Genomic DNA, 21272 nt, shown 5'->3' with positions numbered 1-21272 from the left:
TTGCACCACAATGCAGTGCTGAAAGAGGAGGAATCTACATAAAAACGCCTTCCTGGCAACGCCCAAATGCCCTGCTGCCATGCAGATAAACACTGGCAGCGGCAGCAAGTGCATGCCCACAGCCACCCCTTGTTCCTTCACACCTTGTATCAGCTGTAATCCAGTCCAGTCCAGTGCTGCCTGCTGAGCAGCACTGACCAACACTGCCTGGGCCCAGGCTTTTATCTCTGAGGCCCCATTATGATGTCAGAAAGCTGGCTCTGGAATCCTGAGGGCTCCACTATGACACGTGCAAAGTTCCGTCTGAACTTTATATAAGACGGTGAGGCTCAGTCAGTCACTCAGTGTTGCCTGAGAGGGCAACACTGCAACAGCCGGCCGCCAGGCTGTCTTTTTTTTGCACAGCTAGTTGCCTCCAGGAGGCCACAAGAGGGAGACAAGGGACTGCAAAATGGAAAATAGGCATCCACCAACTTTACAGACAACTTCTCCTTGCTCCTACAACCTCCATCCTTGCACAGTTTGTTATTCTTCTAGGTAACATAGTAACAAATCCAAATTGCTGCTCTCTTTGTAGGCAAGCAAGGCTTTGTTGCAACTGCAATTCTTACTTCTTCTTGAAATGTAGGGACGACAGTACATTCCATCACATCCATCTAGTGTACACAGGTAGGTCCATTGTGGCGGGCAGGCGAGCGGGCGGGCTGCTTTATTGGCTGTTTGCTGTTCCCCTACTCCACTCCACTATTTGACTGTTGATTTGACTGTTGTGCTGCATCAATCAATCAATCAATCAATCAATCAATCAATCAATCAATCAATCAATCAATCAATCAATCAATCAATCAATCAATCAATCAGTGGCTGACTCAGGTGCAGCTCTTTAACTTACCTAAAAGGGAGGGCGGAGAGAAGACAAGGAAGGTGAATGAGGTGTTCCAATGTGAAATGCCGGAAACACAGAAACACAGACGACACACAACAAGAGGTGGCAATCTATTCATTAATTGCATTTAATCAATGAGCTCATTATCACTCATGCATTGTCCAACAGGTGTTGAAATAATGGGATTAAAAGGGGAGATCCCTTCAGAAAGACAGAAACAATAGCAAAGACAAAAAACACTTTTGGAATCTGCTTTTAGTCAACACATAAGGAAAGGGTGCACCGGTCCTGGAAATACTGCAATACCAGGTCAATGCGTGGAGTGGACAGAGCAAGCTCTATTTCCATCTCCCTGTTCTAAAAATCCATTTAATATATGGTCCCCAGATAGGGGACGTATCAGATATTAAACTGATAAGAACAGATACTACACTTGATCTTAGCCAAAAGGCCGAGAAGCGATAACCCGAACGGGCCGCGCGTTGCCCGAGCCTGCCCGATACTGCTGTTCAGCCCTTGCAGCGATTCAGCCTACTTCTAGGCAATTCCATGGGGCCCTGCAGGCTCACACACTCACAGCTACACGGGAGGTGAATAAAGGCCGGAGAGGAAGCCAGACAGGATTTGCTTCTTTTGCTTGCACCACAATGCAGTGCTGAAAGAGGAGGAATCTACATAAAAACGCCTTCCTGGCAACGCCCAAATGCCCTGCTGCCATGCAGATAAACACTGGCAGCGGCAGCAAGTGCATGCCCACAGCCACCCCTTGTTCCTTCACACCTTGTATCAGCTGTAATCCAGTCCAGTCCAGTGCTGCCTGCTGAGCAGCACTGACCAACACTGCCTGGGCCCAGGCTTTTATCTCTGAGGCCCCATTATGATGTCAGAAAGCTGGCTCTGGAATCCTGAGGGCTCCACTATGACACGTGCAAAGTTCCGTCTGAACTTTATATAAGACGGTGAGGCTCAGTCAGTCACTCAGTGTTGCCTGAGAGGGCAACACTGCAACAGCCGGCCGCCAGGCTGTCTTTTTTTTGCACAGCTAGTTGCCTCCAGGAGGCCACAAGAGGGAGACAAGGGACTGCAAAATGGAAAATAGGCATCCACCAACTTTACAGACAACTTCTCCTTGCTCCTACAACCTCCATCCTTGCACAGTTTGTTATTCTTCTAGGTAACATAGTAACAAATCCAAATTGCTGCTCTCTTTGTAGGCAAGCAAGGCTTTGTTGCAACTGCAATTCTTACTTCTTCTTGAAATGTAGGGACGACAGTACATTCCATCACATCCATCTAGTGTACACAGGTAGGTCCATTGTGGCGGGCAGGCGAGCGGGCGGGCTGCTTTATTGGCTGTTTGCTGTTCCCCTACTCCACTCCACTATTTGACTGTTGTGCTGCATCAATCAATCAATCAATCAATCAATCAATCAATCAATCAATCAATCAGTGGCTGGCTCAGGTGCAGCTCTTTAACTTACCTAAAAGGGAGGGCGGAGAGAAGACAAGGAAGGTGAATGAGGTGTTCCAATGTGAAATGCCGGAAACACAGAAACACAGAGGACACACAACAAGAGGTGGCAATCTATTCATTAATTGCATTTAATCAATGAGCTCATTATCACTCATGCATTGTCCAACAGGTGTTGAAATAATGGGATTAAAAGGGGAGATCCCTTCAGAAAGACAGAAACAATAGCAAAGACAAAAAACACTTTTGGAATCTGCTTTTAGTCAACACATAAGGAAAGGGTGCACCGGTCCTGGAAATACTGCAATACCAGGTCAATGCGTGGAGTGGACAGAGCAAGCTCTATTTCCATCTCCCTGTTCTAAAAATCCATTTAATATATGGTCCCCAGATAGGGGACGTATCAGATATTAAACTGATAAGAACAGATACTACACTTGATCTTAGCCAAAAGGCCGAGAAGCGATAACCCGAACGGGCCGCGCGTTGCCCGAGCCTGCCCGATACTGCTGTTCAGCCCTTGCAGCGATTCAGCCTACTTCTAGGCAATTCCATGGGGCCCTGCAGGCTCACACACTCACAGCTACACGGGAGGTGAATAAAGGCCGGAGAGGAAGCCAGACAGGATTTGCTTCTTTTGCTTGCACCACAATGCAGTGCTGAAAGAGGAGGAATCTACATAAAAACGCCTTCCTGGCAACGCCCAAATGCCCTGCTGCCATGCAGATAAACACTGGCAGCGGCAGCAAGTGCATGCCCACAGCCACCCCTTGTTCCTTCACACCTTGTATCAGCTGTAATCCAGTCCAGTCCAGTGCTGCCTGCTGAGCAGCACTGACCAACACTGCCTGGGCCCAGGCTTTTATCTCTGAGGCCCCATTATGATGTCAGAAAGCTGGCTCTGGAATCCTGAGGGCTCCACTATGACACGTGCAAAGTTCCGTCTGAACTTTATATAAGACGGTGAGGCTCAGTCAGTCACTCAGTGTTGCCTGAGAGGGCAACACTGCAACAGCCGGCCGCCAGGCTGTCTTTTTTTTGCACAGCTAGTTGCCTCCAGGAGGCCACAAGAGGGAGACAAGGGACTGCAAAATGGAAAATAGGCATCCACCAACTTTACAGACAACTTCTCCTTGCTCCTACAACCTCCATCCTTGCACAGTTTGTTATTCTTCTAGGTAACATAGTAACAAATCCAAATTGCTGCTCTCTTTGTAGGCAAGCAAGGCTTTGTTGCAACTGCAATTCTTACTTCTTCTTGAAATGTAGGGACGACAGTACATTCCATCACATCCATCTAGTGTACACAGGTAGGTCCATTGTGGCGGGCAGGCGAGCGGGCGGGCTGCTTTATTGGCTGTTTGCTGTTCCCCTACTCCACTCCACTATTTGACTGTTGTGCTGCATCAATCAATCAATCAATCAATCAATCAATCAATCAATCAATCAATCAATCAATCAGTGGCTGGCTCAGGTGCAGCTCTTTAACTTACCTAAAAGGGAGGGCGGAGAGAAGACAAGGAAGGTGAATGAGGTGTTCCAATGTGAAATGCCGGAAACACAGAAACACAGACGACACACAACAAGAGGTGGCAATCTATTCATTAATTGCATTTAATCAATGAGCTCATTATCACTCATGCATTGTCCAACAGGTGTTGAAATAATGGGATTAAAAGGGGAGATCCCTTCAGAAAGACAGAAACAATAGCAAAGACAAAAAACACTTTTGGAATCTGCTTTTAGTCAACACATAAGGAAAGGGTGCACCGGTCCTGGAAATACTGCAATACCAGGTCAATGCGTGGAGTGGACAGAGCAAGCTCTATTTCCATCTCCCTGTTCTAAAAATCCATTTAATATATGGTCCCCAGATAGGGGACGTATCAGATATTAAACTGATAAGAACAGATACTACACTTGATCTTAGCCAAAAGGCCGAGAAGCGATAACCCGAACGGGCCGCGCGTTGCCCGAGCCTGCCCGATACTGCTGTTCAGCCCTTGCAGCGATTCAGCCTACTTCTAGGCAATTCCATGGGGCCCTGCAGGCTCACACACTCACAGCTACACGGGAGGTGAATAAAGGCCGGAGAGGAAGCCAGACAGGATTTGCTTCTTTTGCTTGCACCACAATGCAGTGCTGAAAGAGGAGGAATCTACATAAAAACGCCTTCCTGGCAACGCCCAAATGCCCTGCTGCCATGCAGATAAACACTGGCAGCGGCAGCAAGTGCATGCCCACAGCCACCCCTTGTTCCTTCACACCTTGTATCAGCTGTAATCCAGTCCAGTCCAGTGCTGCCTGCTGAGCAGCACTGACCAACACTGCCTGGGCCCAGGCTTTTATCTCTGAGGCCCCATTATGATGTCAGAAAGCTGGCTCTGGAATCCTGAGGGCTCCACTATGACACGTGCAAAGTTCCGTCTGAACTTTATATAAGACGGTGAGGCTCAGTCAGTCACTCAGTGTTGCCTGAGAGGGCAACACTGCAACAGCCGGCCGCCAGGCTGTCTTTTTTTTGCACAGCTAGTTGCCTCCAGGAGGCCACAAGAGGGAGACAAGGGACTGCAAAATGGAAAATAGGCATCCACCAACTTTACAGACAACTTCTCCTTGCTCCTACAACCTCCATCCTTGCACAGTTTGTTATTCTTCTAGGTAACATAGTAATAAATCAAAATTGCTGCTCTCTTTGTAGGCAAGCAAGGCTTTGTTGCAACTGCAATTCTTACTTCTTCTTGAAATGTAGGGACGACAGTACATTCCATCACATCCATCTAGTGTACACAGGTAGGTCCATTGTGGCGGGCAGGCGAGCGGGCGGGCTGCTTTATTGGCTGTTTGCTGTTCCCCTACTCCACTCCACTATTTGACTGTTGTGCTGCATCAATCAATCAATCAATCAATCAATCAATCAGTGGCTGGCTCAGGTGCAGCTCTTTAACTTACCTAAAAGGGAGGGCGGAGAGAAGACAAGGAAGGTGAATGAGGTGTTCCAATGTGAAATGCCGGAAACACAGAAACACAGACGACACACAACAAGAGGTGGCAATCTATTCATTAATTGCATTTAATCAATGAGCTCATTATCACTCATGCATTGTCCAACAGGTGTTGAAATAATGGGATTAAAAGGGGAGATCCCTTCAGAAAGACAGAAACAATAGCAAAGACAAAAAACACTTTTGGAATCTGCTTTTAGTCAACACATAAGGAAAGGGTGCACCGGTCCTGGAAATACTGCAATACCAGGTCAATGCGTGGAGTGGACAGAGCAAGCTCTATTTCCATCTCCCTGTTCTAAAAATCCATTTAATATATGGTCCCCAGATAGGGGACGTATCAGATATTAAACTGATAAGAACAGATACTACACTTGATCTTAGCCAAAAGGCCGAGAAGCGATAACCCGAACGGGCCGCGCGTTGCCCGAGCCTGCCCGATACTGCTGTTCAGCCCTTGCAGCGATTCAGCCTACTTCTAGGCAATTCCATGGGGCCCTGCAGGCTCACACACTCACAGCTACACGGGAGGTGAATAAAGGCCGGAGAGGAAGCCAGACAGGATTTGCTTCTTTTGCTTGCACCACAATGCAGTGCTGAAAGAGGAGGAATCTACATAAAAACGCCTTCCTGGCAACGCCCAAATGCCCTGCTGCCATGCAGATAAACACTGGCAGCGGCAGCAAGTGCATGCCCACAGCCACCCCTTGTTCCTTCACACCTTGTATCAGCTGTAATCCAGTCTAGTCCAGTGCTGCCTGCTGAGCAGCACTGACCAACACTGCCTGGGCCCAGGCTTTTATCTCTGAGGCCCCATTATGATGTCAGAAAGCTGGCTCTGGAATCCTGAGGGCTCCACTATGACACGTGCAAAGTTCCGTCTGAACTTTATATAAGACGGTGAGGCTCAGTCAGTCACTCAGTGTTGCCTGAGAGGGCAACACTGCAACAGCCGGCCGCCAGGCTGTCTTTTTTTTGCACAGCTAGTTGCCTCCAGGAGGCCACAAGAGGGAGACAAGGGACTGCAAAATGGAAAATAGGCATCCACCAACTTTACAGACAACTTCTCCTTGCTCCTACAACCTCCATCCTTGCACAGTTTGTTATTCTTCTAGGTAACATAGTAACAAATCCAAATTGCTGCTCTCTTTGTAGGCAAGCAAGGCTTTGTTGCAACTGCAATTCTTACTTCTTCTTGAAATGTAGGGACGACAGTACATTCCATCACATCCATCTAGTGTACACAGGTAGGTCCATTGTGGCGGGCAGGCGAGCGGGCGGGCTGCTTTATTGGCTGTTTGCTGTTCCCCTACTCCACTCCACTATTTGACTGTTGTGCTGCATCAATCAATCAATCAATCAATCAATCAATCAATCAATCAATCAATCAATCAATCAGTGGCTGGCTCAGGTGCAGCTCTTTAACTTACCTAAAAGGGAGGGCGGAGAGAAGACAAGGAAGGTGAATGAGGTGTTCCAATGTGAAATGCCGGAAACACAGAAACACAGACGACACACAACAAGAGGTGGCAATCTATTCATTAATTGCATTTAATCAATGAGCTCATTATCACTCATGCATTGTCCAACAGGTGTTGAAATAATGGGATTAAAAGGGGAGATCCCTTCAGAAAGACAGAAACAATAGCAAAGACAAAAAACACTTTTGGAATCTGCTTTTAGTCAACACATAAGGAAAGGGTGCACCGGTCCTGGAAATACTGCAATACCAGGTCAATGCGTGGAGTGGACAGAGCAAGCTCTATTTCCATCTCCCTGTTCTAAAAATCCATTTAATATATGGTCCCCAGATAGGGGACGTATCAGATATTAAACTGATAAGAACAGATACTACACTTGATCTTAGCCAAAAGGCCGAGAAGCGATAACCCGAACGGGCCGCGCGTTGCCCGAGCCTGCCCGATACTGCTGTTCAGCCCTTGCAGCGATTCAGCCTACTTCTAGGCAATTCCATGGGGCCCTGCAGGCTCACACACTCACAGCTACACGGGAGGTGAATAAAGGCCGGAGAGGAAGCCAGACAGGATTTGCTTCTTTTGCTTGCACCACAATGCAGTGCTGAAAGAGGAGGAATCTACATAAAAACGCCTTCCTGGCAACGCCCAAATGCCCTGCTGCCATGCAGATAAACACTGGCAGCGGCAGCAAGTGCATGCCCACAGCCACCCCTTGTTCCTTCACACCTTGTATCAGCTGTAATCCAGTCCAGTCCAGTGCTGCCTGCTGAGCAGCACTGACCAACACTGCCTGGGCCCAGGCTTTTATCTCTGAGGCCCCATTATGATGTCAGAAAGCTGGCTCTGGAATCCTGAGGGCTCCACTATGACACGTGCAAAGTTCCGTCTGAACTTTATATAAGACGGTGAGGCTCAGTCAGTCACTCAGTGTTGCCTGAGAGGGCAACACTGCAACAGCCGGCCGCCAGGCTGTCTTTTTTTTGCACAGCTAGTTGCCTCCAGGAGGCCACAAGAGGGAGACAAGGGACTGCAAAATGGAAAATAGGCATCCACCAACTTTACAGACAACTTCTCCTTGCTCCTACAACCTCCATCCTTGCACAGTTTGTTATTCTTCTAGGTAACATAGTAACAAATCCAAATTGCTGCTCTCTTTGTAGGCAAGCAAGGCTTTGTTGCAACTGCAATTCTTACTTCTTCTTGAAATGTAGGGACGACAGTACATTCCATCACATCCATCTAGTGTACACAGGTAGGTCCATTGTGGCGGGCAGGCGAGCGGGCGGGCTGCTTTATTGGCTGTTTGCTGTTCCCCTACTCCACTCCACTATTTGACTGTTGTGCTGCATCAATCAATCAATCAATCAATCAATCAATCAATCAATCAGTGGCTGGCTCAGGTGCAGCTCTTTAACTTACCTAAAAGGGAGGGCGGAGAGAAGACAAGGAAGGTGAATGAGGTGTTCCAATGTGAAATGCCGGAAACACAGAAACACAGACGACACACAACAAGAGGTGGCAATCTATTCATTAATTGCATTTAATCAATGAGCTCATTATCACTCATGCATTGTCCAACAGGTGTTGAAATAATGGGATTAAAAGGGGAGATCCCTTCAGAAAGACAGAAACAATAGCAAAGACAAAAAACACTTTTGGAATCTGCTTTTAGTCAACACATAAGGAAAGGGTGCACCGGTCCTGGAAATACTGCAATACCAGGTCAATGCGTGGAGTGGACAGAGCAAGCTCTATTTCCATCTCCCTGTTCTAAAAATCCATTTAATATATGGTCCCCAGATAGGGGACGTATCAGATATTAAACTGATAAGAACAGATACTACACTTGATCTTAGCCAAAAGGCCGAGAAGCGATAACCCGAACGGGCCGCGCGTTGCCCGAGCCTGCCCGATACTGCTGTTCAGCCCTTGCAGCGATTCAGCCTACTTCTAGGCAATTCCATGGGGCCCTGCAGGCTCACACACTCACAGCTACACGGGAGGTGAATAAAGGCCGGAGAGGAAGCCAGACAGGATTTGCTTCTTTTGCTTGCACCACAATGCAGTGCTGAAAGAGGAGGAATCTACATAAAAACGCCTTCCTGGCAACGCCCAAATGCCCTGCTGCCATGCAGATAAACACTGGCAGCGGCAGCAAGTGCATGCCCACAGCCACCCCTTGTTCCTTCACACCTTGTATCAGCTGTAATCCAGTCCAGTCCAGTGCTGCCTGCTGAGCAGCACTGACCAACACTGCCTGGGCCCAGGCTTTTATCTCTGAGGCCCCATTATGATGTCAGAAAGCTGGCTCTGGAATCCTGAGGGCTCCACTATGACACGTGCAAAGTTCCGTCTGAACTTTATATAAGACGGTGAGGCTCAGTCAGTCACTCAGTGTTGCCTGAGAGGGCAACACTGCAACAGCCGGCCGCCAGGCTGTCTTTTTTTTGCACAGCTAGTTGCCTCCAGGAGGCCACAAGAGGGAGACAAGGGACTGCAAAATGGAAAATAGGCATCCACCAACTTTACAGACAACTTCTCCTTGCTCCTACAACCTCCATCCTTGCACAGTTTGTTATTCTTCTAGGTAACATAGTAACAAATCCAAATTGCTGCTCTCTTTGTAGGCAAGCAAGGCTTTGTTGCAACTGCAATTCTTACTTCTTCTTGAAATGTAGGGACGACAGTACATTCCATCACATCCATCTAGTGTACACAGGTAGGTCCATTGTGGCGGGCAGGCGAGCGGGCGGGCTGCTTTATTGGCTGTTTGCTGTTCCCCTACTCCACTCCACTATTTGACTGTTGTGCTGCATCAATCAATCAATCAATCAATCAATCAATCAATCAATCAATCAATCAGTGGCTGGCTCAGGTGCAGCTCTTTAACTTACCTAAAAGGGAGGGCGGAGAGAAGACAAGGAAGGTGAATGAGGTGTTCCAATGTGAAATGCCGGAAACACAGAAACACAGACGACACACAACAAGAGGTGGCAATCTATTCATTAATTGCATTTAATCAATGAGCTCATTATCACTCATGCATTGTCCAACAGGTGTTGAAATAATGGGATTAAAAGGGGAGATCCCTTCAGAAAGACAGAAACAATAGCAAAGACAAAAAACACTTTTGGAATCTGCTTTTAGTCAACACATAAGGAAAGGGTGCACCGGTCCTGGAAATACTGCAATACCAGGTCAATGCGTGGAGTGGACAGAGCAAGCTCTATTTCCATCTCCCTGTTCTAAAAATCCATTTAATATATGGTCCCCAGATAGGGGACGTATCAGATATTAAACTGATAAGAACAGATACTACACTTGATCTTAGCCAAAAGGCCGAGAAGCGATAACCCGAACGGGCCGCGCGTTGCCCGAGCCTGCCCGATACTGCTGTTCAGCCCTTGCAGCGATTCAGCCTACTTCTAGGCAATTCCATGGGGCCCTGCAGGCTCACACACTCACAGCTACACGGGAGGTGAATAAAGGCCGGAGAGGAAGCCAGACAGGATTTGCTTCTTTTGCTTGCACCACAATGCAGTGCTGAAAGAGGAGGAATCTACATAAAAACGCCTTCCTGGCAACGCCCAAATGCCCTGCTGCCATGCAGATAAACACTGGCAGCGGCAGCAAGTGCATGCCCACAGCCACCCCTTGTTCCTTCACACCTTGTATCAGCTGTAATCCAGTCCAGTCCAGTGCTGCCTGCTGAGCAGCACTGACCAACACTGCCTGGGCCCAGGCTTTTATCTCTGAGGCCCCATTATGATGTCAGAAAGCTGGCTCTGGAATCCTGAGGGCTCCACTATGACACGTGCAAAGTTCCGTCTGAACTTTATATAAGACGGTGAGGCTCAGTCAGTCACTCAGTGTTGCCTGAGAGGGCAACACTGCAACAGCCGGCCGCCAGGCTGTCTTTTTTTTGCACAGCTAGTTGCCTCCAGGAGGCCACAAGAGGGAGACAAGGGACTGCAAAATGGAAAATAGGCATCCACCAACTTTACAGACAACTTCTCCTTGCTCCTACAACCTCCATCCTTGCACAGTTTGTTATTCTTCTAGGTAACATAGTAACAAATCCAAATTGCTGCTCTCTTTGTAGGCAAGCAAGGCTTTGTTGCAACTGCAATTCTTACTTCTTCTTGAAATGTAGGGACGACAGTACATTCCATCACATCCATCTAGTGTACACAGGTAGGTCCATTGTGGCGGGCAGGCGAGCGGGCAGGCTGCTTTATTGGCTGTTTGCTGTTCCCCTACTCCACTCCACTATTTGACTGTTGTGCTGCATCAATCAATCAATCAATCAATCAATCAATCAATCAATCAATCAATCAGTGGCTGGCTCAGGTGCAGCTCTTTAACTTACCTAAAAGGGAGGGCGGAGAGAAGACAAGGAAGGTGAATGAGGTGTTCCAATGTGAAATGCCGGAAACACAGAAACACAGACGACACACAACAAGAGGTGGCAATCTATTCATTAATTGCATTTAATCAATGAGCTCATTATCACTCATGCATTGTCCAACAGGTGTTGAAATAATGGGATTAAAAGGGGAGATCCCTTCAGAAAGACAGAAACAATAGCAAAGACAAAAAACACTTTTGGAATCTGCTTTTAGTCAACACATAAGGAAAGGGTGCACCGGTCCTGGAAATACTGCAATACCAGGTCAATGCGTGGAGTGGACAGAGCAAGCTCTATTTCCATCTCCCTGTTCTAAAAATCCATTTAATATATGGTCCCCAGATAGGGGACGTATCAGATATTAAACTGATAAGAACAGATACTACACTTGATCTTAGCCAAAAGGCCGAGAAGCGATAACCCGAACGGGCCGCGCGTTGCCCGAGCCTGCCCGATACTGCTGTTCAGCCCTTGCAGCGATTCAGCCTACTTCTAGGCAATTCCATGGGGCCCTGCAGGCTCACACACTCACAGCTACACGGGAGGTGAATAAAGGCCGGAGAGGAAGCCAGACAGGATTTGCTTCTTTTGCTTGCACCACAATGCAGTGCTGAAAGAGGAGGAATCTACATAAAAACGCCTTCCTGGCAACGCCCAAATGCCCTGCTGCCATGCAGATAAACACTGGCAGCGGCAGCAAGTGCATGCCCACAGCCACCCCTTGTTCCTTCACACCTTGTATCAGCTGTAATCCAGTCCAGTCCAGTGCTGCCTGCTGAGCAGCACTGACCAACACTGCCTGGGCCCAGGCTTTTATCTCTGAGGCCCCATTATGATGTCAGAAAGCTGGCTCTGGAATCCTGAGGGCTCCACTATGACACGTGCAAAGTTCCGTCTGAACTTTATATAAGACGGTGAGGCTCAGTCAGTCACTCAGTGTTGCCTGAGAGGGCAACACTGCAACAGCCGGCCGCCAGGCTGTCTTTTTTTTGCACAGCTAGTTGCCTCCAGGAGGCCACAAGAGGGAGACAAGGGACTGCAAAATGGAAAATAGGCATCCACCAACTTTACAGACAACTTCTCCTTGCTCCTACAACCTCCATCCTTGCACAGTTTGTTATTCTTCTAGGTAACATAGTAACAAATCCAAATTGCTGCTCTCTTTGTAGGCAAGCAAGGCTTTGTTGCAACTGCAATTCTTACTTCTTCTTGAAATGTAGGGACGACAGTACATTCCATCACATCCATCTAGTGTACACAGGTAGGTCCATTGTGGCGGGCAGGCGAGCGGGCGGGCTGCTTTATTGGCTGTTTGCTGTTCCCCTACTCCACTCCACTATTTGACTGTTGTGCTGCATCAATCAATCAATCAATCAATCAATCAATCAATCAATCAATCAATCAATCAATCAGTGGCTGGCTCAGGTGCAGCTCTTTAACTTACCTAAAAGGGAGGGCGGAGAGAAGACAAGGAAGGTGAATGAGGTGTTCCAATGTGAAATGCCGGAAACACAGAAACACAGACGACACACAACAAGAGGTGGCAATCTATTCATTAATTGCATTTAATCAATGAGCTCATTATCACTCATGCATTGTCCAACAGGTGTTGAAATAATGGGATTAAAAGGGGAGATCCCTTCAGAAAGACAGAAACAATAGCAAAGACAAAAAACACTTTTGGAATCTGCTTTTAGTCAACACATAAGGAAAGGGTGCACCGGTCCTGGAAAAACTGCAATACCAGGTCAATGCGTGGAGTGGACAGAGCAAGCTCTATTTCCATCTCCCTGTTCTAAAAATCCATTTAATATATGGTCCCCAGATAGGGGACGTATCAGATATTAAACTGATAAGAACAGATACTACACTTGATCTTAGCCAAAAGGCCGAGAAGCGATAACCCGAACGGGCCGCGCGTTGCCCGAGCCTGCCCGATACTGCTGTTCAGCCCTTGCAGCGATTCAGCCTACTTCTAGGCAATTCCATGGGGCCCTGCAGGCTCACACACTCACAGCTACACGGGAGGTGAATAAAGGCCGGAGAGGAAGCCAGACAGGATTTGCTTCTTTTGCTTGCACCACAATGCAGTGCTGAAAGAGGAGGAATCTACATAAAAACGCCTTCCTGGCAACGCCCAAATGCCCTGCTGCCATGCAGATAAACACTGGCAGCGGCAGCAAGTGCATGCCCACAGCCACCCCTTGTTCCTTCACACCTTGTATCAGCTGTAATCCAGTCCAGTCCAGTGCTGCCTGCTGAGCAGCACTGACCAACACTGCCTGGGCCCAGGCTTTTATCTCTGAGGCCCCATTATGATGTCAGAAAGCTGGCTCTGGAATCCTGAGGGCTCCACTATGACACGTGCAAAGTTCCGTCTGAACTTTATATAAGACGGTGAGGCTCAGTCAGTCACTCAGTGTTGCCTGAGAGGGCAACACTGCAACAGCCGGCCGCCAGGCTGTCTTTTTTTTGCACAGCTAGTTGCCTCCAGGAGGCCACAAGAGGGAGACAAGGGACTGCAAAATGGAAAATAGGCATCCACCAACTTTACAGACAACTTCTCCTTGCTCCTACAACCTCCATCCTTGCACAGTTTGTTATTCTTCTAGGTAACATAGTAACAAATCCAAATTGCTGCTCTCTTTGTAGGCAAGCAAGGCTTTGTTGCAACTGCAATTCTTACTTCTTCTTGAAATGTAGGGACGACAGTACATTCCATCACATCCATCTAGTGTACACAGGTAGGTCCATTGTGGCGGGCAGGCGAGCGGGCAGGCTGCTTTATTGGCTGTTTGCTGTTCCCCTACTCCACTCCACTATTTGACTGTTGTGCTGCATCAATCAATCAATCAATCAATCAATCAATCAATCAATCAATCAGTGGCTGGCTCAGGTGCAGCTCTTTAACTTACCTAAAAGGGAGGGCGGAGAGAAGACAAGGAAGGTGAATGAGGTGTTCCAATGTGAAATGCCGGAAACACAGAAACACAGACGACACACAACAAGAGGTGGCAATCTATTCATTAATTGCATTTAATCAATGAGCTCATTATCACTCATGCATTGTCCAACAGGTGTTGAAATAATGGGATTAAAAGGGGAGATCCCTTCAGAAAGACAGAAACAATAGCAAAGACAAAAAACACTTTTGGAATCTGCTTTTAGTCAACACATAAGGAAAGGGTGCACCGGTCCTGGAAATACTGCAATACCAGGTCAATGCGTGGAGTGGACAGAGCAAGCTCTATTTCCATCTCCCTGTTCTAAAAATCCATTTAATATATGGTCCCCAGATAGGGGACGTATCAGATATTAAACTGATAAGAACAGATACTACACTTGATCTTAGCCAAAAGGCCGAGAAGCGATAACCCGAACGGGCCGCGCGTTGCCCGAGCCTGCCCGATACTGCTGTTCAGCCCTTGCAGCGATTCAGCCTACTTCTAGGCAATTCCATGGGGCCCTGCAGGCTCACACACTCACAGCTACACGGGAGGTGAATAAAGGCCGGAGAGGAAGCCAGACAGGATTTGCTTCTTTTGCTTGCACCACAATGCAGTGCTGAAAAAGGAGGAATCTACATAAAAACGCCTTCCTGGCAACGCCCAAATGCCCTGCTGCCATGCAGATAAACACTGGCAGCGGCAGCAAGTGCATGCCCACAGCCACCCCTTGTTCCTTCACACCTTGTATCAGCTGTAATCCAGTCCAGTCCAGTGCTGCCTGCTGAGCAGCACTGACCAACACTGCCTGGGCCCAGGCTTTTATCTCTGAGGCCCCATTATGATGTCAGAAAGCTGGCTCTGGAATCCTGAGGGCTCCACTATGACACGTGCAAAGTTCCGTCTGAACTTTATATAAGACGGTGAGGCTCAGTCAGTCACTCAGTGTTGCCTGAGAGGGCAACACTGCAACAGCCGGCCGCCAGGCTGTCTTTTTTTTGCACAGCTAGTTGCCTCCAGGAGGCCACAAGAGGGAGACAAGGGACTGCAAAATGGAAAATAGGCATCCACCAACTTTACAGACAACTTCTCCTTGCTCCTACAACCTCCATCCTTGCACAGTTTGTTATTCTTCTAGGTAACATAGTAACAAATCCAAATTGCTGCTCTCTTTGTAGGCAAGCAAGGCTTTGTTGCAACTGCAATTCTTACTTCTTCTTGAAATGTAGGGACGACAGTACATTCCATCACATCCATCTAGTGTACACAGGTAGGTCCATTGTGGCGGGCAGGCGAGCGGGCGGGCTGCTTTATTGGCTGTTTGCTGTTCCCCTACTCCACTCCACTATTTGACTGTTGTGCTGCATCAATCAATCAATCAATCAATCAATCAATCAATCAATCAATCAATCAATCAATCAATCAATCAATCAGTGGCTGGCTCAGGTGCAGCTCTTTAACTTACCTAAAAGGGAGGGCGGAGAGAAGACAAGGAAGGTGAATGAGGTGTTCCAATGTGAAATGCCGGAAACACAGAAACACAGACGACACACAACAAGAGGTGGCAATCTATTCATTAATTGCATTTAATCAATGAGCTCATTATCACTCATGCATTGTCCAACAGGTGTTGAAATAATGGGATTAAAAGGGGAGATCCCTTCAGAAAGACAGAAACAATAGCAAAGACAAAAAACACTTTTGGAATCTGCTTTTAGTCAACACATAAGGAAAGGGTGCACCGGTCCTGGAAATACTGCAATACCAGGTCAATGCGTGGAGTGGACAGAGCAAGCTCTATTTCCATCTCCCTGTTCTAAAAATCCATTTAATATATGGTCCCCAGATAGGGGACGTATCAGATATTAAACTGATAAGAACAGATACTACACTTGATCTTAGCCAAAAGGCCGAGAAGCGATAACCCGAACGGGCCGCGCGTTGCCCGAGCCTGCCCGATACTGCTGTTCAGCCCTTGCAGCGATTCAGCCTACTTCTAGGCAATTCCATGGGGCCCTGCAGGCTCACACACTCACAGCTACACGGGAGGTGAATAAAGGCCGGAGAGGAAGCCAGACAGGATTTGCTTCTTTTGCTTGCACCACAATGCAGTGCTGAAAGAGGAGGAATCTACATAAAAACGCCTTCCTGGCAACGCCCAAATGCCCTGCTGCCATGCAGATAAACACTGGCAGCGGCAGCAAGTGCATGCCCACAGCCACCCCTTGTTCCTTCACACCTTGTATCAGCTGTAATCCAGTCCAGTCCAGTGCTGCCTGCTGAGCAGCACTGACCAACACTGCCTGGGCCCAGGCTTTTATCTCTGAGGCCCCATTATGATGTCAGAAAGCTGGCTCTGGAATCCTGAGGGCTCCACTATGACACGTGCAAAGTTCCGTCTGAACTTTATATAAGACGGTGAGGCTCAGTCAGTCACTCAGTGTTGCCTGAGAGGGCAACACTGCAACAGCCGGCCGCCAGGCTGTCTTTTTTTTGCACAGCTAGTTGCCTCCAGGAGGCCACAAGAGGGAGACAAGGGACTGCAAAATGGAAAATAGGCATCCACCAACTTTACAGACAACTTCTCCTTGCTCCTACAACCTCCATCCTTGCACAGTTTGTTATTCTTCTAGGTAACATAGTAACAAATCCAAATTGCTGCTCTCTTTGTAGGCAAGCAAGGCTTTGTTGCAACTGCAATTCTTACTTCTTCTTGAAATGTAGGGACGACAGTACATTCCATCACATCCATCTAGTGTACACAGGTAGGTCCATTGTGGCGGGCAGGCGAGCGGGCGGGCTGCTTTATTGGCTGTTTGCTGTTCCCCTACTCCACTCCACTATTTGACTGTTGTGCTGCATCAATCAATCAATCAATCAATCAATCAATCAATCAATCAATCAATCAATCAATCAATCAATCAGTGGCTGGCTCAGGTGCAGCTCTTTAACTTACCTAAAAGGGAGGGCGGAGAGAAGACAAGGAAGGTGAATGAGGTGTTCCAATGTGAAATGCCGGAAACACAGAAACACAGACGACACACAACAAGAGGTGGCAATCTATTCATTAATTGCATTTAATCAATGAGCTCATTATCACTCATGCATTGTCCAACAGGTGTTGAAATAATGGGATTAAAAGGGGAGATCCCTTCAGAAAGACAGAAACAATAGCAAAGACAAAAAACACTTTTGGAATCTGCTTTTAGTCAACACATAAGGAAAGGGTGCACCGGTCCTGGAAAAACTGCAATACCAGGTCAATGCGTGGAGTGGACAGAGCAAGCTCTATTTCCATCTCCCTGTTCTAAAAATCCATTTAATATATGGTCCCCAGATAGGGGACGTATCAGATATTAAACTGATAAGAACAGATACTACACTTGATCTTAGCCAAAAGGCCGAGAAGCGATAACCCGAACGGGCCGCGCGTTGCCCGAGCCTGCCCGATACTGCTGTTCAGCCCTTGCAGCGATTCAGCCTACTTCTAGGCAATTCCATGGGGCCCTGCAGGCTCACACACTCACAGCTACACGGGAGGTGAATAAAGGCCGGAGAGGAAGCCAGACAGGATTTGCTTCTTTTGCTTGCACCACAATGCAGTGCTGAAAGAGGAGGAATCTACATAAAAACGCCTTCCTGGCAACGCCCAAATGCCCTGCTGCCATGCAGATAAACACTGGCAGCGGCAGCAAGTGCATGCCCACAGCCACCCCTTGTTCCTTCACACCTTGTATCAGCTGTAATCCAGTCCAGTCCAGTGCTGCCTGCTGAGCAGCACTGACCAACACTGCCTGGGCCCAGGCTTTTATCTCTGAGGCCCCATTATGATGTCAGAAAGCTGGCTCTGGAATCCTGAGGGCTCCACTATGACACGTGCAAAGTTCCGTCTGAACTTTATATAAGACGGTGAGGCTCAGTCAGTCACTCAGTGTTGCCTGAGAGGGCAACACTGCAACAGCCGGCCGCCAGGCTGTCTTTTTTTTGCACAGCTAGTTGCCTCCAGGAGGCCACAAGAGGGAGACAAGGGACTGCAAAATGGAAAATAGGCATCCACCAACTTTACAGACAACTTCTCCTTGCTCCTACAACCTCCATCCTTGCACAGTTTGTTATTCTTCTAGGTAACATAGTAACAAATCCAAATTGCTGCTCTCTTTGTAGGCAAGCAAGGCTTTGTTGCAACTGCAATTCTTACTTCTTCTTGAAATGTAGGGACGACAGTACATTCCATCACATCCATCTAGTGTACACAGGTAGGTCCATTGTGGCGGGCAGGCGAGCGGGCAGGCTGCTTTATTGGCTGTTTGCTGTTCCCCTACTCCACTCCACTATTTGACTGTTGTGCTGCATCAATCAATCAATCAATCAATCAATCAATCAATCAATCAGTGGCTGGCTCAGGTGCAGCTCTTTAACTTACCTAAAAGGGAGGGCGGAGAGAAGACAAGGAAGGTGAATGAGGTGTTCCAATGTGAAATGCCGGAAACACAGAAACACAGACGACACACAACAAGAGGTGGCAATCTATTCATTAATTGCATTTAATCAATGAGCTCATTATCACTCATGCATTGTCCAACAGGTGTTGAAATAATGGGATTAAAAGGGGAGATCCCTTCAGAAAGACAGAAACAATAGCAAAGACAAAAAACACTTTTGGAATCTGCTTTTAGTCAACACATAAGGAAAGGGTGCACCGGTCCTGGAAATACTGCAATACCAGGTCAATGCGTGGAGTGGACAGAGCAAGCTCTATTTCCATCTCCCTGTTCTAAAAATCCATTTAATATATGGTCCCCAGATAGGGGACGTATCAGATATTAAACTGATAAGAACAGATACTACACTTGATCTTAGCCAAAAGGCCGAGAAGCGATAACCCGAACGGGCCGCGCGTTGCCCGAGCCTGCCCGATACTGCTGTTCAGCCCTTGCAGCGATTCAGCCTACTTCTAGGCAATTCCATGGGGCCCTGCAGGCTCACACACTCACAGCTACACGGGAGGTGAATAAAGGCCGGAGAGGAAGCCAGACAGGATTTGCTTCTTTTGCTTGCACCACAATGCAGTGCTGAAAAAGGAGGAATCTACATAAAAACGCCTTCCTGGCAACGCCCAAATGCCCTGCTGCCATGCAGATAAACACTGGCAGCGGCAGCAAGTGCATGCCCACAGCCACCCCTTGTTCCTTCACACCTTGTATCAGCTGTAATCCAGTCCAGTCCAGTGCTGCCTGCTGAGCAGCACTGACCAACACTGCCTGGGCCCAGGCTTTTATCTCTGAGGCCCCATTATGATGTCAGAAAGCTGGCTCTGGAATCCTGAGGGCTCCACTATGACACGTGCAAAGTTCCGTCTGAACTTTATATAAGACGGTGAGGCTCAGTCAGTCACTCAGTGTTGCCTGAGAGGGCAACACTGCAACAGCCGGCCGCCAGGCTGTCTTTTTTTTGCACAGCTAGTTGCCTCCAGGAGGCCACAAGAGGGAGACAAGGGACTGCAAAATGGAAAATAGGCATCCACCAACTTTACAGACAACTTCTCCTTGCTCCTACAACCTCCATCCTTGCACAGTTTGTTATTCTTCTAGGTAACATAGTAACAAATCCAAATTGCTGCTCTCTTTGTAGGCAAGCAAGGCTTTGTTGCAACTGCAATTCTTACTTCTTCTTGAAATGTAGGGACGACAGTACATTCCATCACATCCATCTAGTGTACACAGGTAGGTCCATTGTGGCGGGCAGGCGAGCGGGCGGGCTGCTTTATTGGCTGTTTGCTGTTCCCCTACTCCACTCCACTATTTGACTGTTGTGCTGCATCAATCAATCAATCAATCAATCAATCAATCAATCAATCAATCAATCAATCAGTGGCTGGCTCAGGTGCAGCTCTTTAACTTACCTAAAAGGGAGGGCGGAGAGAAGACAAGGAAGGTGAATGAGGTGTTCCAATGTGAAATGCCGGAAACACAGAAACACAGACGACACACAACAAGAGGTGGCAATCTATTCATTAATTGCATTTAATCAATGAGCTCATTATCACTCATGCATTGTCCAACAGGTGTTGAAATAATGGGATTAAAAGGGGAGATCCCTTCAGAAAGACAGAAACAATAGCAAAGACAAAAAACACTTTTGGAATCTGCTTTTAGTCAACACATAAGGAAAGGGTGCACCGGTCCTGGAAATACTGCAATACCAGGTCAATGCGTGGAGTGGACAGAGCAAGCTCTATTTCCATCTCCCTGTTCTAAAAATCCATTTAATATATGGTCCCCAGATAGGGGACGTATCAGATATTAAACTGATAAGAACAGATACTACACTTGATCTTAGCCAAAAGGCCGAGAAGCGATAACCCGAACGGGCCGCGCGTTGCCCGAGCCTGCCCGATACTGCTGTTCAGCCCTTGCAGCGATTCAGCCTACTTCTAGGCAATTCCATGGGGCCCTGCAGGCTCACACACTCACAGCTACACGGGAGGTGAATAAAGGCCGGAGAGGAAGGAAGCCAGACAGGATTTGCTTCTTTTGCTTGCACCACAATGCAGTGCTGAAAGAGGAGGAATCTACATAAAAACGCCTTCCTGGCAACGCCCAAATGCCCTGCTGCCATGCAGATAAACACTGGCAGCGGCAGCAAGTGCATGCCCACAGCCACCCCTTGTTCCTTCACACCTTGTATCAGCTGTAATCCAGTCCAGTCCAGTGCTGCCTGCTGAGCAGCACTGACCAACACTGCCTGGGCCCAGGCTTTTATCTCTGAGGCCCCATTATGATGTCAGAAAGCTGGCTCTGGAATCCTGAGGGCTCCACTATGACACGTGCAAAGTTCCGTCTGAACTTTATATAAGACGGTGAGGCTCAGTCAGTCACTCAGTGTTGCCTGAGAGGGCAACACTGCAACAGCCGGCCGCCAGGCTGTCTTTTTTTTGCACAGCTAGTTGCCTCCAGGAGGCCACAAGAGGGAGACAAGGGACTGCAAAATGGAAAATAGGCATCCACCAACTTTACAGACAACTTCTCCTTGCTCCTACAACCTCCATCCTTGCACAGTTTGTTATTCTTCTAGGTAAC

At 47.8% G+C, this 21272-nt stretch overlaps 14 non-coding genes across 14 annotated transcripts; all 14 read right to left on the bottom strand.

Annotated features, from left to right (window-relative positions):
* Positions 1 to 1158: 1158 nt before the first annotated feature.
* Positions 1159 to 1349, bottom strand: LOC142685379 (U2 spliceosomal RNA). Its single transcript, XR_012854865.1, has one exon. It is a non-coding gene; the product is annotated as a U2 spliceosomal RNA (small nuclear RNA).
* A 1284-nt stretch (positions 1350 to 2633) lies between these two features.
* Positions 2634 to 2824, bottom strand: LOC142685378 (U2 spliceosomal RNA). The gene has a single exon (XR_012854864.1). It is a non-coding gene; the product is annotated as a U2 spliceosomal RNA (small nuclear RNA).
* Positions 2825 to 4116: 1292 nt separating this feature from the next.
* LOC142685377 (U2 spliceosomal RNA) lies at positions 4117 to 4307 on the bottom strand. Its single transcript, XR_012854863.1, has one exon. It is a non-coding gene; the product is annotated as a U2 spliceosomal RNA (small nuclear RNA).
* Positions 4308 to 5575: 1268 nt separating this feature from the next.
* Positions 5576 to 5766, bottom strand: LOC142685677 (U2 spliceosomal RNA). The gene has a single exon (XR_012855133.1). It is a non-coding gene; the product is annotated as a U2 spliceosomal RNA (small nuclear RNA).
* Positions 5767 to 7058: 1292 nt separating this feature from the next.
* On the bottom strand, positions 7059 to 7249 carry LOC142685676 (U2 spliceosomal RNA). Its single transcript, XR_012855132.1, has one exon. It is a non-coding gene; the product is annotated as a U2 spliceosomal RNA (small nuclear RNA).
* Positions 7250 to 8525: 1276 nt separating this feature from the next.
* On the bottom strand, positions 8526 to 8716 carry LOC142685675 (U2 spliceosomal RNA). Its single transcript, XR_012855131.1, has one exon. It is a non-coding gene; the product is annotated as a U2 spliceosomal RNA (small nuclear RNA).
* Positions 8717 to 10000: 1284 nt separating this feature from the next.
* On the bottom strand, positions 10001 to 10191 carry LOC142685674 (U2 spliceosomal RNA). Its single transcript, XR_012855130.1, has one exon. It is a non-coding gene; the product is annotated as a U2 spliceosomal RNA (small nuclear RNA).
* A 1284-nt stretch (positions 10192 to 11475) lies between these two features.
* LOC142685673 (U2 spliceosomal RNA) lies at positions 11476 to 11666 on the bottom strand. Its single transcript, XR_012855129.1, has one exon. It is a non-coding gene; the product is annotated as a U2 spliceosomal RNA (small nuclear RNA).
* Positions 11667 to 12958: 1292 nt separating this feature from the next.
* On the bottom strand, positions 12959 to 13149 carry LOC142685623 (U2 spliceosomal RNA). The gene has a single exon (XR_012855086.1). It is a non-coding gene; the product is annotated as a U2 spliceosomal RNA (small nuclear RNA).
* Positions 13150 to 14429: 1280 nt separating this feature from the next.
* On the bottom strand, positions 14430 to 14620 carry LOC142685670 (U2 spliceosomal RNA). Its single transcript, XR_012855127.1, has one exon. It is a non-coding gene; the product is annotated as a U2 spliceosomal RNA (small nuclear RNA).
* A 1304-nt stretch (positions 14621 to 15924) lies between these two features.
* On the bottom strand, positions 15925 to 16115 carry LOC142685669 (U2 spliceosomal RNA). The gene has a single exon (XR_012855126.1). It is a non-coding gene; the product is annotated as a U2 spliceosomal RNA (small nuclear RNA).
* A 1300-nt stretch (positions 16116 to 17415) lies between these two features.
* LOC142685622 (U2 spliceosomal RNA) lies at positions 17416 to 17606 on the bottom strand. The gene has a single exon (XR_012855085.1). It is a non-coding gene; the product is annotated as a U2 spliceosomal RNA (small nuclear RNA).
* Positions 17607 to 18882: 1276 nt separating this feature from the next.
* LOC142685668 (U2 spliceosomal RNA) lies at positions 18883 to 19073 on the bottom strand. The gene has a single exon (XR_012855125.1). It is a non-coding gene; the product is annotated as a U2 spliceosomal RNA (small nuclear RNA).
* Positions 19074 to 20361: 1288 nt separating this feature from the next.
* Positions 20362 to 20552, bottom strand: LOC142685667 (U2 spliceosomal RNA). The gene has a single exon (XR_012855124.1). It is a non-coding gene; the product is annotated as a U2 spliceosomal RNA (small nuclear RNA).
* Between the last annotated feature and the right edge of the window lie 720 nt (positions 20553 to 21272).

The sequence above is a fragment of the Rhinoderma darwinii genome, assembly GCF_050947455.1.
Source record: "Rhinoderma darwinii isolate aRhiDar2 chromosome 5 unlocalized genomic scaffold, aRhiDar2.hap1 SUPER_5_unloc_14, whole genome shotgun sequence".
Taxonomy (NCBI): Eukaryota; Metazoa; Chordata; class Amphibia; order Anura; family Rhinodermatidae; genus Rhinoderma; species Rhinoderma darwinii.
The sequence above is the reverse complement of the archived record's forward strand: the minus strand, read 5'-3'. Positions and strand labels throughout refer to the sequence as shown.